The following is a 15360-nucleotide window of genomic DNA, read 5'->3' as shown; positions in this document are numbered from 1 at the left end:
GGTACCTATTATTTTTATTTTATTTTAATATTTCATTTTAATATGTCTTTTATACATAATAATAATGGTACATAAAAGTTAAACCCTAACCGTCACATCAGTATCTCAAAATTTATATAAACCTGCCCTTAACTGTTTCGATAACTAGTATCTTTGTGTATGCATATTTCCAACTACAACTGTTCCCCTCAATATCTGTGTTCTTGTGCTCTGCAATATTATAGATTTGCCATTACCTAGGTAATAGTTCTAAAGCTACCCCTCAACCCGGGGCGCTACGGAAGACCAGCGCTGTGGTATTCATATCATAGCATATGCTGAGTGGCGTCCTTTTGTTGCCACTACACAGGCGCCAATGTTTCTTCCACAATCCCTGTTTATTTATTTTTTTGTTCTACTGATGCACCATCTATTTTTGCGTTTATCTTTGTGTAACTGGTTTTAGGTGTAATCAGTATCTAGTACCTTAACTGTTTAGAGAGTAAGTTGTTCTTGTAACGTAGGTTAAGGCGCCATATGTAGAATGGTTTATACAATAAATGATTTTTATCTTATCTTTATCTATTATGTATTGCAAGGCAAAAACAATATCTTACATACATTCTCGGTAGGTGATGTTGAAGCGCTGGTGGCCTAGCGGAAAGAGCGTACGACTTTCCCGGTGGTCGCGGGTTCGAACCCCGGCTTGTACCAATGACTTTTTCGGAACTTATGTGCGAAAGTCACTTGATAGTCATTTGCCAGTCGCTTTTCAGTGAAGGAAAACATCGTGAGGAAACCGGGCTAATTCCAATAAGGCCTAGTTACTCTTCGGGTGGGAAGGTCAGATGGCAGTCGCTTTCGTAAAAACTAAAGCCTACGCCAAATCTTGGGATTAGTTGTTAAAGCAGACTCCAGGCTCCCATGAGCCGTGGCAAATGCCGGGATAACGCAAGGAGGATGAAGATGCTAGTGATTTTCGGTAGGTGTCTCAATGAGCTTCAAAGGAGCAAAGATAAAAGGAAATGAATTCATTAGGAGTGTATTCCAATGGACCAACCTGTTGAATAACCAATTTTGTTTACTGATTCTTTAAACGGTGGCAGGACTGTATCTTGGCCGCTTGGCATTTCCCAGATTTATATGTGCTTTAATAAAAGGGCATTTTCAGAATTTGGGACCCCCCCTATTAGCGTAAGTTGTTAACAAAAATTAACTCGCTGTCAGTTTTGTGACGACAATTAAGCATAAAAATCTGATTAAAATTTGCTTTTTTCACATTCGGAATGTAGATTATCGCTTAAAGTTTATGTAATTAACACAAAAACAATATTCTTAAAGAAATTTCATGCTTCATTATCGTCACAAAACTGACAGTGAGTTAATTTTTGTTAACAACTTACGCTAATTGGGGGGCCCAAAATTCTGAAAAGCTCAAAAAGTTTATTAAACTATAATTGACAGTATCCCCACAATCATATATAGATATTTCCATTATATCTTTTTCTAGATATGATAAACGCATGAGGCGTCACGAGCAGGCCTCTAACCCCCGCCCATCTGGGGGAGCATACACCTGTCGTGTCGTGGCTTTTCGTTACAATGGACGAATAGGCTCTCGAATTGGGCTATACAGCCACGAACGTAAGTGTCGCAAGGATGCTGCTTGAATCATGTGTTATAGATGCAAAGGCCTGTTATTATCTTTTTCTAGAAAATATCAAAAGAACAGTAAATAAAAATAACACCAATTCCGCTAACACTAATTAGCTCCGGTTCCTAGCTTGAGAACCTTCGTTTTTTATACCCTTTCACAGGCTTTTCGTTACAATGTTGCATTCCCGGTGAATAGTTTAAATGCTCGCGTCTCCGATTCAAAAGACAGCCTTCGGCCAAGCCAGATTTACAACGACAGACACACGGACAGCCAGAATTGGCCGACAGAAACTTTATAGGGTCTATCGTTTCTGTGGCGGTTGGAAGTAAAGTTTGGCTAAGGTATATGTCTCATTTGAAACATAGACAGAAATAATGATACCGCTTTTGTTTTATTTAGGCTTGTTCTGGGGCTCAAAAAAGGAAAAATACCTAAGTTAATAAGTTTCCTTAGTTCCTACTGATGAGTTGTGTTTGCCAGCCTATATTACGGACAGGGACTGATTTTTAGGGTTCCGTAGTCAACTAGGAACCCTTATAGTTTCGCCATGTCTGTCTGTCCGTCCGTCCGTCCGTCCGTCCGTCCGTCCGCGGATAATCTCAGTAACCGTAAGCACTAGAAAGCTGAAATTTGGTACAAGTATGTATATCAATCACGCCAACAAAGTGCAAAAATAAAAAATGGAAAAAAATGTTTTATTAGGGTACCCCCCTACATGTAAAGTGGGGGCTGATTTTTTTCATTCCAACCCCAACGTGTGATATATTGTTGGATAGGTATTTAAAAATGAATAAGGGTTTACTCAGATCGTTTTTTGATAATATTAATATTTTCGGAAATAATCGCTCTTAAAGGAAAAAAAGTGCGTCCCCCCCCCCTCTAACTTTTGAATCATATGTTTAAAAAATATGAAAAAAATCACAAAAGTAGAACTTTATAAACACTTTCTAGGAAAATTGTTTTGAACTTGATAGGTTCAGTAGTTTTTGAGAAAAATACGGAAAACTACGGAACCCTACACTGAGCGTGGCCCGACACGCTCTTGTTGTTGAATTTCGAACGCATGAATTCGCCGTTCGAAAGTCTGTGGAAAACGACGTAATGGTATTTTTGAAAAAGGACGGATCGTAATTTTAATACTAGTGGTAATGAACACTCGTTTTCGATTCTGTTAGTAGAATTTAAATCGCTAGTAGTGGAGATATTATTGAACGAATTTCACGAAATCGAATGGCCAAGATTCAAAAATCGGTCCCCAGGTGTTAGAATGGTAGCTGTCACATTTTAAATGCTGCGATGAGGAAGAGTGTTGATTATAGTATGAAGATCATCACCATTCGACTGCCTTTAGGTATCCCATTCATTTTGAGGTCGGCGCAGCATGTCTTCCGCTTCCATACCTATCATCCGTCATCTCATCATTCACTTGTAAGATAGGTATAATATAAAAAGTAAGATGATAGAAAGCTACCTTTTTTTTAAATTCCCAATCAAAACTCATGTTGATATGAAGCGTGAAAACCACTGCGTTGCTCCCTAAGTCAACAGAGTCTTGTCTATTTCAGGACAGTTACCCCCTTATTTTTGTCTTGCCTGTGTTCACGAATAAATGTTATTCTATTCTATTCTATTCTATTCTATTCTATTCTATTCTATTCTATTCTATTCTATTCTATTCTATTCTATTCTATTCTATTCTATTCTATTCTATTCTATTCTATTCTATTCTATTCTATTCTATTCTATTCTATTCTATTCTATTCTATTCTATTCTATTCTATTCTATTCTATTCTATTCCTTTCTATTCCATTCTATTCTACTCTATTCTACTCTATTCTACTCTATTCTACTCTATTCTACTCTATTCTACTCTATTCTACTCTATTCTACTCTATTCTACTCTATTCTACTCTATTCTACTCTATTCTACTCTATTCTACTCTATTCTACTCTATTCTACTATTCTATTCTATTCTATTCTATTCTATTCTATTCTATTCTATTCTATTCTATTCTATTCTATTCTATTCTATTCTTATTCATAAACGTTCACTAAAGTTATCAAGCCGATAAAGTTTGTTTGTCCCTTTCCGACGTATTGGTGTGATAGAAAGGGACAAACGTTAGTCTTTTGGGCACATAAAGCTACCGAATGCATATCGGTCTAATGCCTTGAGTGCCCACTGACAAAGCACTATGGCCTAGTGGAAGATTTTGAAAACGCATCGAGCGCTAACATCAGTCCATCACCTACTTGAAGGAATGTAAATTTAGTTTATGAACTAGTTATAGTGTATCAATAGTGTATATACATTGTATTGTAGTCTTAATTGCCATTCGATAAATAAATAAATCGGTTTAATGTGGCTAAACCGATCGTCAAAACAGCGGCATAACCATTATTTGTTATTTATTTAAAAAAAAACATGTTTACATGACATTACAGTATAACCAATGCGTCACGAAACTTAAATAACAGAAACAAAGAGAGAAAAAGACAAACAAAGAGAAGAAGAAAAAGAAAATTAATTAATTCATTTGGGCGATGACGTCACAGCGTGGTCACCATAAATTCATCATCGTCACTGCAACTCTTTCAATAACAAACACGGCGCCGATACCACAGAATCACAAAAACCAACTATTTACCGTCTCAACTTTCTTGCAGTCAAGTACCGCTGGGTATGCGCAGGATTCTTAGTAGTGACTGACCGAAACATGTTTTCTGGCCGAAACCGAAACCGAAGGTTTGGCCTAAGAGGCAATAATTTCGGCCGAAACCGAAACAGTAACTTTAGAAGATTTGTTAAATCATATTAAAGCTTGACCAAAAATATATGACTACGCGCCATGTAGTGGAATTTCATTATTACTATTTTCTTCATACTAAACTGAACTGTCACCCCAAACATCAGAATAACAGCGCCCTCCTGACAATAGTCATATATTTCTGGTCAGTCCTACTCATATAAACTAGACCCCACTCATAGTCTTTTAAAATTATGTATTATTGGTCAGTATTTTGTCATTTGTTTATTTTTTTAACTTCTTATCACCTCATCCCAACACGACCCAAATGTACAATTTTGTAAGTTTCGGCTCGGCTGACTGATTCGGCCGTTTTTTGGAGGAAAGCGAAAATAAGGCCGAAACATGATTTTTAGCCGAAACTGGCCGAAACCGAAACTTTGGTCGGCCACTAATTCTTAGCTAAGAGTGGCGTCAACATCAAGGGCCAATTACAGTCGGCGGTATGTAGGCGGCGGATTACACAGATAGCAGATTATGCGAGGCTCAAATGTTGCGTGGAGGAATTCTTGGCATTGTTGTAGGTGTCTTGTTATTTTACTCTAAATCCTGGTTCTGTTGGTTTCAAACTAGCTATTTACATTTCTGTGCAATTTATAAACTTTAAAACTAAACACTGCTTGCCTGCTTAGTCGCTTTACACGACGTGGCCTGGTTGAATCGACCGACCTTGTAATGTTCGATATTCGGACATAATTATAGACCGTGTGGTAATGGGTTAAAGAATTTCACCACCCCCTTTGTTATATAAAATTCTGGCGAAACATTTTTCAACATCCAGAGACGAACTCGCGAGAAGCGGTAAGCCCTTTCAGAACGTGATCATCTATATTATTTGCAGTTCGCTGTCGAGTCGAGCAAATAGAAAGGTTGCGAGTGGGCGTATGACCTTTCCGAGCAATTTGGAGCCCTTCTTGCACAATCGAACCTTGAGCGAGTCACCGATCATCAGAATTCCTATTATGAGCATTTGACGTTATGTTACTCTATTGGCACCGTACTAAAGTCAAGCACCGTAGTCAAGCTAGTTGGCAACGATTTTACTTAATAGCCTCGCTTTTCCAAGGGTCAAGTAAACATCATAATTTCATAGAAGTTTGACATTTAAAATAACTCATGCATTGCAACGGCGGCGGGGCTGTCAAAATTGCTGCCAAAGTGTCAACGTAGCTTCCGTGGTCTAACTCTAACTACCTCAAATATGTATTCATAATCTTATTGACAAAGACTAGTGGTGGCCGCATTTACTTCATAACATAACATTTAACATAAAAAAGCAACGGCAGCATCAGTCGTGCACCAAGCGAATGGCGTAAACTTCTCAAACTGTCAACGACATTAATTGTATGGAGAATGTGAACAGCGCCTCCAAACGGTTACTTTTACTAAAACCAAAAATTACATACATTATCCTTGCCCGTGTGGTGACGGATTAAGAATTTCACCACCCCCTTTTTTATTGGGTCACATGTCCTACACTAGAGAATTTTCGACGGGTACCTCGGCGGTCGGGGTGGTCTAGCGGCCCAACACGTCAGCCGCGGTAGCTGGAGATCCGGGTTCGATACCCGACTTCGGTACCAGTGGGCTTGATCGCTTTTTCTTTAGTGTATGCTACCTATCTATTCTAAGTTTATAATTACATACATACATTTTTCGTGACGGTTACGATGTTGAATAATGTATTTTTCCCCTCACTAGCTCAGAAACACGTGTTTTGTCCTTTAATACCAGCGGGTAAAAACGCATTTTATCCACTAGTGGGTAAAGTAATTTGACCTTGAATAAAGTCAAATTAACTTGAATAAAGTCAAATTAACTTGGGTGAGACTTTTTCCACTTTTAAATTTATTCTAAGCCTAATGGCATCGATTGCAGACGTTTCTGCTAATCAGAAGTTAAAATTTAGCATGGTTAGCGCATCGTAACTGGTGAATTTCCAATATGACTTGGAACTCCGGTTGCCGTTTAAGAAGTTTAACACTCTTACGGTAGATGTCGCTACGGGTCCCATTGACCTAAGTGGTGGAAAATTTCGCTGGCTTGGTTGAAGTCTTGGTAGCTCAGTTGGCAGAGCGCTGGAGTATCGATCCAGAGGCCGTGAGTTCAAGTCTCACCCAAGGCAGCCATTTTCCACTTTTAAATTTATTCTAAGCCTAATGGCATCGACCTGTGGAACTATTGGAAGCAGTGATAAACGCATTGTAGTTTCCTCGCTATAGTGAGGGGAAAAGTTTTGTGTTACACTCGGGTGCAAATGTATTTTACTTCTCGTGTGTTAAAAAACTCACAAGTTCAGGATTCTATTCTCGAACCACTCGCTTCGCTCGTGGTTCAACTATAGAATCCTTTCACTTGCTCGTTTTTCAATTCCACACTCTGCGTTAAATACTACTTTGCCCCCTTGTATAACAAATAACTATTAAAACGTCATAAACTCGTGGAGACGTTCAGCTTAACTTACTCGGAGATGAAAGGCAATAAGTTTTAGAAAAGATGTTGGTATTACTACTATTTGATCTTAGAATTACTTGTAAGACAACGTGGGTGTGTGTTAACAAATGGGAATGATGTCGTTATATTAGTGTAAGACATGGTGATTGTATTGCTTAGTTTCATTTAATGTTTAATCATTTACTCTACACGCAGAAATAAAAAGGACCGTTCAAAGTTCAAACTTTGCATAGTGAATTTTGAGGTCATAATAAACAAGATTTATTACCAACCAAAATTGCCTGTTTCACACATTTCGACTGTCATGAATTCATGATGCTACTCATTAGAGAAGTATATCAACTATACTTATTTATTAAACATAACAAAAGATTAAACATATCATTAAAACTAAAGTTAAATCTAAAAATAAGTAAATACTACATAACAAACTATACCTATATGCATATAAAAATAATTACCTACCTACAGTGATAACCCAGTCATAAGGAAAATACCCCTTCCAGTAGGTCGGCTTGCGGCATGGACCCCATGACACTGGCGGCGTTACCTCTTTGTATCGCAAGTGAGATACGTTGACAGAGGTACGCGCCAGCCCTGGGGTCCCCTGTGGTGTCGACCAGCCGTGCCGACAGTGCCCCCATGAATGATTTCATATCGGCCGACCAGGGACCCAAAGTCTCAACTGCGAGCGCCGCAAACTCGTAGTCTTTGAGCAACGACGAGTATTTACGGCGCTTGAGAATTTGGGCCTGGTCAGCCGCAGCTCCGGCCTGAATGCGAGTCCCCTGAATGTGGGACTGAGCAAAAGTGTCTACACACGTTGCGTCCCACACCAGGGTCCTTCCGAGTTTCCACGGCACCAATGTTGCTCCATCGGGCCGCTTGCCGTCGTCCCTTGTCATGCCTACGGGTTCTAATACCGCAGGCACAGAGACGGTGACAAGCGCGCGACGAACCAAATCGTTAATTGTGCCGTGGCGGAACATTCGGCCGGCGCTTCGGGAACATGAGAGGCCGTGTCGGCCCAGCTGGTCCACGTCCTTTCCACAGATGCAGGTATGCGGAGCACATATTCTGGATCCAAGCCTTAAGCATATTGATATCCTTAAGGTACTTGGATCCAGAATAGGATGCTTAGTTGACGTAGGATGATGTAAAATCTGAAAATCTTCTCGTTTGTCCCTTGCATTTTCTCTATGTCACAAAGCGTCTTAATTATTCATTTGTTTGTGTCGTACTGTAGGTACTAAGGGTGTCCCAGAAGTAAAGAGACATTTTTAAAAATCTTACTGGCCGAAAATTTTATAAGAAAGAAAAAAAAGTTTAGGTGTCATGACGTCTATGGTTTTGTTATCTGTCATTTAAAGCGGGAATTTCATTATTACGGAATATTTTTTCAAAATGAAGCGTCAAGAATATGAAGTATTTGCTAACAGAGTTATTCTATTTTACGAATCTCATAATAAAAAGGATACAGTAAACCACTTTCTTCAAGAAGGTGCTAGGCGAACTAGTATATATAGAATTATAAGACGTTACGAACAAACGGGTGAGACTAGTTTTAAGAATATTCCGGGAAGAAATAGGACAGTGGCGGTACCTCGTAATATAAATCGGGTTAAATCGATTTTTGATAAGACTCCTTCGACGTCCATCAGAGTGGCAGCTGATAAATTTAAAATACCTAAGTCGTCTGTCGCCAGAATAAAGAAGAATGATCTAGGTTTGAAAGCATATGTAAAACAATCAGCTCCTAAATACATAAAGGACCAAGAGCAACGTGCAAAACGAGGGCGCCGAAGAGTTTACAACAGTCAGCTAAGCAAAGTACTCGTTATTGACGATGAAACTTATGTTCCGGTGGATCCCAACGATGTTCCTGGAAAGCAGTATTTCCATTGTACTAGTCGTAAAGATGTGGCTTACGACCAAAAAGTTGCAGCAAAAGCCAAATTTTACGCAAAATATTTAGTATGGCAAGCTATAGACCAATTTGGCAATGTCTCCGAGCCATACATTTCGTCAGCCTCCATGAACGCAAAAGTGTATCTGAACGAATGCATTATTAAACGGTTGATACCTTTTATGTCTAAGCATCATTTCAGGGATAAGGTTATCTATTGGCCGGACATGGCGACGTGTCACTACGCTACTGATGTTACTCGGTACTTAGAGTGCGAAAACATCGACTTTGTACGTAAAGAATAAAATAAAGAAAAAATTGTTTACAAAGGTGTTGCCAACGCAAATTTAATATAAACATAATAATTTTATTACTTTTGTTATTATTTTCAACCAAAATTATTACCTTTGATGTTTACTTTATATTAAAAAACTTGAAAATAAATTTGTCTCTTTACTTCTGGGACACCCCATTATTTTAAAACGAAAGTTTTCACTTCTAACATTAAGTTTGGACAGTAAGGGTCTTCCCAAACCTGCTTTCACCGACCAAAAATCGCTCGTTCGTATGAACATGCGTTCAGCGTCGACGACGCGTGGGTAAGCGTCTTCATACTAACGCACGATTTTTGGTCAGCTAGAACCGATTCCGCGTCGAAAGGTTTGGCGAAACCCTAACGGCCTAGGTATCATGAACCTTCTCCTTTTCTGAAACTGTTTAAAAAGTGTCAGCGCTGAACAACTAACGGAGACGTTATAGTCCGGCGAACTGACAGTCATTAGGGCCCTTAAGACGAGCAAACACGCACCAACGCCTATTTGTGAAGCCCACTTTTATTTTGTTTGCATTAGAAAGCACTCCGGAGGCCATTGTTTAGTTGAAAGGGAAATGCAAATACTTTTAGGTCGTTTTCCTAACGAGTTCCGTTGCTTCGTACTTGGTGGTACTTCTTCTAACGTGTTAGACCGAATCATTTGTGCTTTTCTTGGATTTGTTCTTTCTTTGGTTTGATTGGTTTTTATTAGCTTGTGCTTCTTAATTGGTGAATTGGTGTACTCGTGCTCCTAGGTATAAAGCCCCCCCCCCCCCCCCCAAGAGGGGAGGGGCTTTTACAAGTAGAAATTGTATCTACTCATTTTAAAGTAGTCATAGTGCATATTTAAACGTTGAAGTGTATGTTGTACGAAATAGTTTCCTCACAGCTTTGATATACCGATTGTAGAACCTTCTTGACTCATCCAAATATTTTTGTGTATGTGTATACCTATACCTTCCTAATGAAAATATGTTTTCTGTACTACTACAACAGTAAGGGCCACTTGCATCAACGAAAATGGAGGGTTAACCCACCATTTTATATGGAATTTGACAGATGACAGCCCACTAACCCTGAGTTAAGTGCTTGGTGCAAGTGGGCCTAACAGTCATATGACATTTGTATCTATTAATTTACCGGATGAAATAACCTAAAGACTACCTCGCTTATGGTGCTTTGCAATCTGCAAATTTGTGTTTCAAATGTGGTATCTAAAATTTCATCAAGAATGCATTTTTCAAATTAAAGCACAAGGGGGTGAAGAAACTTGATAAAAAGGGCAATTCAATAAGCAAACGAAGTTCCGGTCAGGAGCTAAAGTAAAAGAAAACTGGCAAGAAAGAGCGGATCAAAACTGAGAATAGACAATATCGTATACGGACTGATAAGTACAGCTAGCTAATTTATCAGACGTGTTAACGACTGGTCCTTATAAGGGACAGCTTCGGACATGTTGACCGTCCAACGGTACCGTCCGGGTGGCCAGTGGCCACCGCCAAGTGCTAAATGCCCGCGCTTATACCACAGCAAACTAATCACAGCGCGAAACGCAAGGAATCTTGGTACCAAAGTCAGAATCGCTTATGCTTCGTAAGCGTATATCGTATAGCTCTCCCTATCGTTCTATAGTGGCGCGACAGAGCCAGACTGCATCTCGAACACGTCGTAGCGTCAATGATTGTCACTTCGGCTAAGGTTGCTGTTACCGGGTTGACCAACAAGAACGCCTTCACGCTATAATAAAACTGTAGCTACTAGCAATAAGTGGCGTTGTCGTTTTGAGAAACAGAGTATAGTTCAGTCGTTTAAGTTCTGAGGAGAAGGGTTTCCGTTTAAAAAACTCATCGATTCCCGAACGCACTTTGTAATCAGCACATGGACTTATAAATTACTTCGTAAGGACATGCTATATGAGTGAATGGTGCCGATTCATGGGTGTTAAAATCGGTTTAGAAACACTGCGCTCGCTCGGCAACTTGAACAGTAGAAAGGCTTCAGGCCCCGTAGCCGAATGGCATTTCTCCGACGCCAAACGAAAGCGATACGCCGCTGGCTCTGTCGCGCCAATACGCAAGCGCGATAGAGATAGATATCTACTAGCGCTTCGTTTCGTGAGCGTTTCGTGAGCGATTGTGCCATTCGGCTAGCCACCCAGTTCACGTTACCATTTCCATTTTTTTAATGCTTAATAAATCTATGTTTCCATGACAAGGTACAGATGTAGTGCGAAAAGCTTTTCTTTCGTATTTTTTCGGAAACGTTCGTATTTGTCATGCTAGTTAAGACAGTGTCAATACATCTTGTACTGAGACTGACTGAAATAGCATGAAAAGTTCGTACGTTTCCGTAAGAATACGAAGGAAAAGCTTTTCGCTCTACATCTTTAAATTAATTTCATGCTTAAAACAAATTTAAACAATCATTTTGTTTCGCAATGACGGCTGACCGCGCGCACTTAACGCCGTTGTCTGGGCCATCGGTCATGTAAATTTAAGAGGGATTCAACGAATCACAGATGGCGCTGCATTGCAAGACGCACAAACTTGGATCAGAATTATATGAGATGCCGCGTCCCTTTATTAACATCGTTGGTTCAGCGATTTGACGGGCGCGTCTGCAACGCGGGAAACGGACTTAATGGGTGTAATCCAGTTTTTGTGAGACAATTATCGCATGCAGACCTACATGTGATAAATTGTGGTGACGATTAGCCGGTTAATTGCTGGGATTAAGGTCTTTGTCAAGGAAACAGGTCGTAAACATTGTCCGCTACTTTGTTGGTAATGGCGATGGAGAGCGCCGATGTCGTCAGAAAAAAAATATTTATTGGTATGAGAATATGCCATTGCATTCTGGAATGTAATGTCTCGGTCGCAAAGGACGTACCGACGCGATAGGCTTTTATTACACTAGCGTGCTAGGCTTCGAAGACGTCGGCCTGTCAGTTATTTGGCCGATATCGTAAAGTCATTTGGTCAAACTGGTAATCTGTGAGCACAAAGGTACTCTATAATGCTTTCACAGTCTGTGCATTTCACAATGAAGTTTCGTTTAGGGTAGGTCCAGGTCACTGGTACCTACCTACAGATTCTATATATTATACAAACAAATACCAGCTGCAAGGAAGGTGATCGAGTTACTAATTATACGGTGGACGGATGACGGGGAAGTGGCCATCCAGCGGGTTGGTACCCGCTGGATGGACAGCGTTACGAAGGCCTGCCACTCTGCCAGGGATTAACACATGCGCCTATTATTAGGACTGCAAAAGACCGTCGTGAATGGAGACCTTTGGTGCGCAAAATAACCACCTCGTGTGGTCGCGACCCTCAGCCATGAGGAACCGAGGAAGAAGAAGAATTGTACAGTGCGCATGGTAGGATGGGATGAAAAGTGCTATCGATTCTGAGTACTTTTCATGTCAAATTCAATGGTTGTTATTCAGTAACAACAATAAAGATGTGCTGATAATGATAACATAAAATAGGTATACTAAAATCACGAAAATGTTGCCTCTGTCACTTCAATCAGGTAAGCTCCTTCGAAAAACGTATATTTTGAAGATTTCCTAGTTCTTGCGGGTGTAGTTGCCGTTTCTTCGGAATCCTTGTTTAGTACAGGATCCCTGGGTGGCTAGCCGAATGGCACAATCGCTCACGAAACGCTCACGAAACGAAGCGCTAGTAGATATCTATCTCTATCGCGCTTGCGTATTGGCGCGACAGAGCCAGCGGCGTATCGCTTTCGTTTGGCGTCGGAGAAATGCCATTCGGCTACGGGGCCTGCTCCGTCCAGGATCGCTGCGTCCTCACATTCGAAGGCCCTTATAAGTCTCCGGGTGCCTCTCACTCTTACAACAAAGTATTCTGAGTACAACTTGATCACCATCATCATCCTCCTTGCGTTATCCCGGCATTTTTCATGGCTCATGGGAGCCTGGGGTCCGCTTTGACAACTAATCCCAAGATTTGGCGTTGGCACTAGTTTTATGAAAGCGACTGCCATCTGACCTTCCAACCCGAAGGGTAACTAGACCTTATTGGAATTAGTCCGGTTTCCTCAAAATGTTCCTTCACCGAAAAGCGACTGGCAAATATCAAACGACATTTCGCACATAAGTTCCGTAAAACTCATTGGTGCGAGCCGGGGTTCGAACCCGCGACCTCCGGAAAGAAGTAGCACGCACTTACCGCTAGGCTACCAGCGCATCCAACTATGAGTACAACTTGATATTGAGCCTAAATACAAGCAAGATTTGTTTTTCAATATGTTTACAGAAAACGCCCAACACTTTACAGTTTGCGGTTTGTATACAAAGAAGGTATGTTTAGGCATGTTTAGGGTAGGTCCAGTACAGGTTACTGATCCCTACAGATTGTATGCCGTCGGCTATGGGTTTTTAATCGCAGCAAGGAAGTCCAGCGACTAATTATACAGCGGACGGCGTGATGGATACGGGCATTAGTGAGCCACTGGTACGCTCGGTAACACTACCAGGAACATAGGTTTTAGATAGTGACTTGTTATTCCTTTAAAAAACGTTGGAGAAAGGTGTCCATAATTTTGGAATTCTTGGTCACGGAATTTTTGGTTATAAGCACTAAATTAATTCATAATTAAATCAGAACAAATTGACTGAGTCCCACGGTAAGCCCAAGAAGGCTTGTGTTGTGGGTACTCAGACAACGATATATATAATATACAAATACTTATACCTATACATAGAAAACATCCATGACTCAGGAACAAATCAAAGTTCTTATTGGTTTAAAGTACTTCAAGCCACATTAAAATAAAAAGTGCCATCTATTACAGTCGAGTTTATAAATATCTGTACATTTTTTCACCTTAGTGCAACGAGTTAAGGTCAAGAAATGTTCACATATTTACGATTTCGACTGTACCATAGCAGACAGACAGCAATATGCTGAGGTGAGACCATTTCGTGGCACTTTATTACTATTTTATGTCAGTGTAAAAATGTTTTCCCCTCACTAGCTCGGAAACACGTGTCTTGTTCTTTAATACCAGCGTGTATAACGCATTTAATCCACTAGTGGGTAAAGTAATTTGACAGTGATAAACGCATTTTTTGCGTTGTATTAGTTTCCTCGCTATAGTGAGGGAAAAGTTTTGTGTTACACTCGGGTGCAAATGTATTTTACTTCTCGTGTGTTAAAAAACTCGCAAGTTCAGGATCCTTTCACTTGCTCGTTTTTCAATTCCACGCCCGTCGTTAAAATACAACTTTGCCCCCTTGTATAACAAATAACTATTATTATCTGTGTGCTTTCGAATAAAAAAATATTATATTCTATTCTATAAACAAATGGTGGCGAGGTGAAGAGAGGATCCGCCCGGCGTGTTGTCACGGAATATGCCGTGCTTTGTACCACCATTACGGCTTTCGATGCGCACTCTAAATTATCTGCAAAATTAACTTAGAATTAATATTTGGATTTTTAGATAAGTACCTTAATGATTTTAGAATTGAATTGGCAGTGTCGTCGCCTAAAGCGTTTAAATATAAACAATTAAGTATTACCTTACTTAACAGTTACTTTTAATAGTTTTAGGGCTGGTTTTTCAATCGCCAAATAAATAATATCGGTCAGATAAATGGTAGCTGTCATTGTCATTTAAGTATACGTGTGATGAAAAGGATAGTGATAACTTTATCTGGTAGATATATTTATCTGGCGACTGAAAAAGCACGCCATTATAATAATAGTAAAACAAACGGTCCATAACTGGTTTTGTACGAACTCCACAAAGGTAACTTTCGGCAGAGATCGCAAAACCACAACCAACAAAATGGTGTGGAAAAACTGTTTCAGAGCTACAATGCTACGGGAGATATATTATTACGCTACGTTGATGTAGGTACGAGTACCAAATTATAACCATTCTATTAATTATTTAAAATCTCAAGACTTACAAACATATCAAAAAATAATTGATAGAAACTTATTTATACTTAAATAACTAGCTAATAATTCATTCAAGTTTGCTTAGAAACTTGTGTCTACAATATTACTAACTAGCGGGTCAACATTCAGATCCTCAGGGGTTTCTTGTTATTGTACTACAATCCCCACGTTCCCGGCCAGCTAGTGCGCCGGCAATTTGTTTGTTCCCGGCCTCATCGTTAATCAAAGCTTTCCAGTTGTTTCGCGTCTGACTGCTGCGAGAATCAATCAAATGATTAAACCATAATCAGTAACTTGTTAGAAAGGTGG

This window comes from Leguminivora glycinivorella, chromosome 12, assembly GCF_023078275.1.
Source record: "Leguminivora glycinivorella isolate SPB_JAAS2020 chromosome 12, LegGlyc_1.1, whole genome shotgun sequence".
NCBI lineage: Eukaryota > Metazoa > Arthropoda > Insecta > Lepidoptera > Tortricidae > Leguminivora > Leguminivora glycinivorella.
This window is presented reverse-complemented; position numbering follows the sequence as displayed.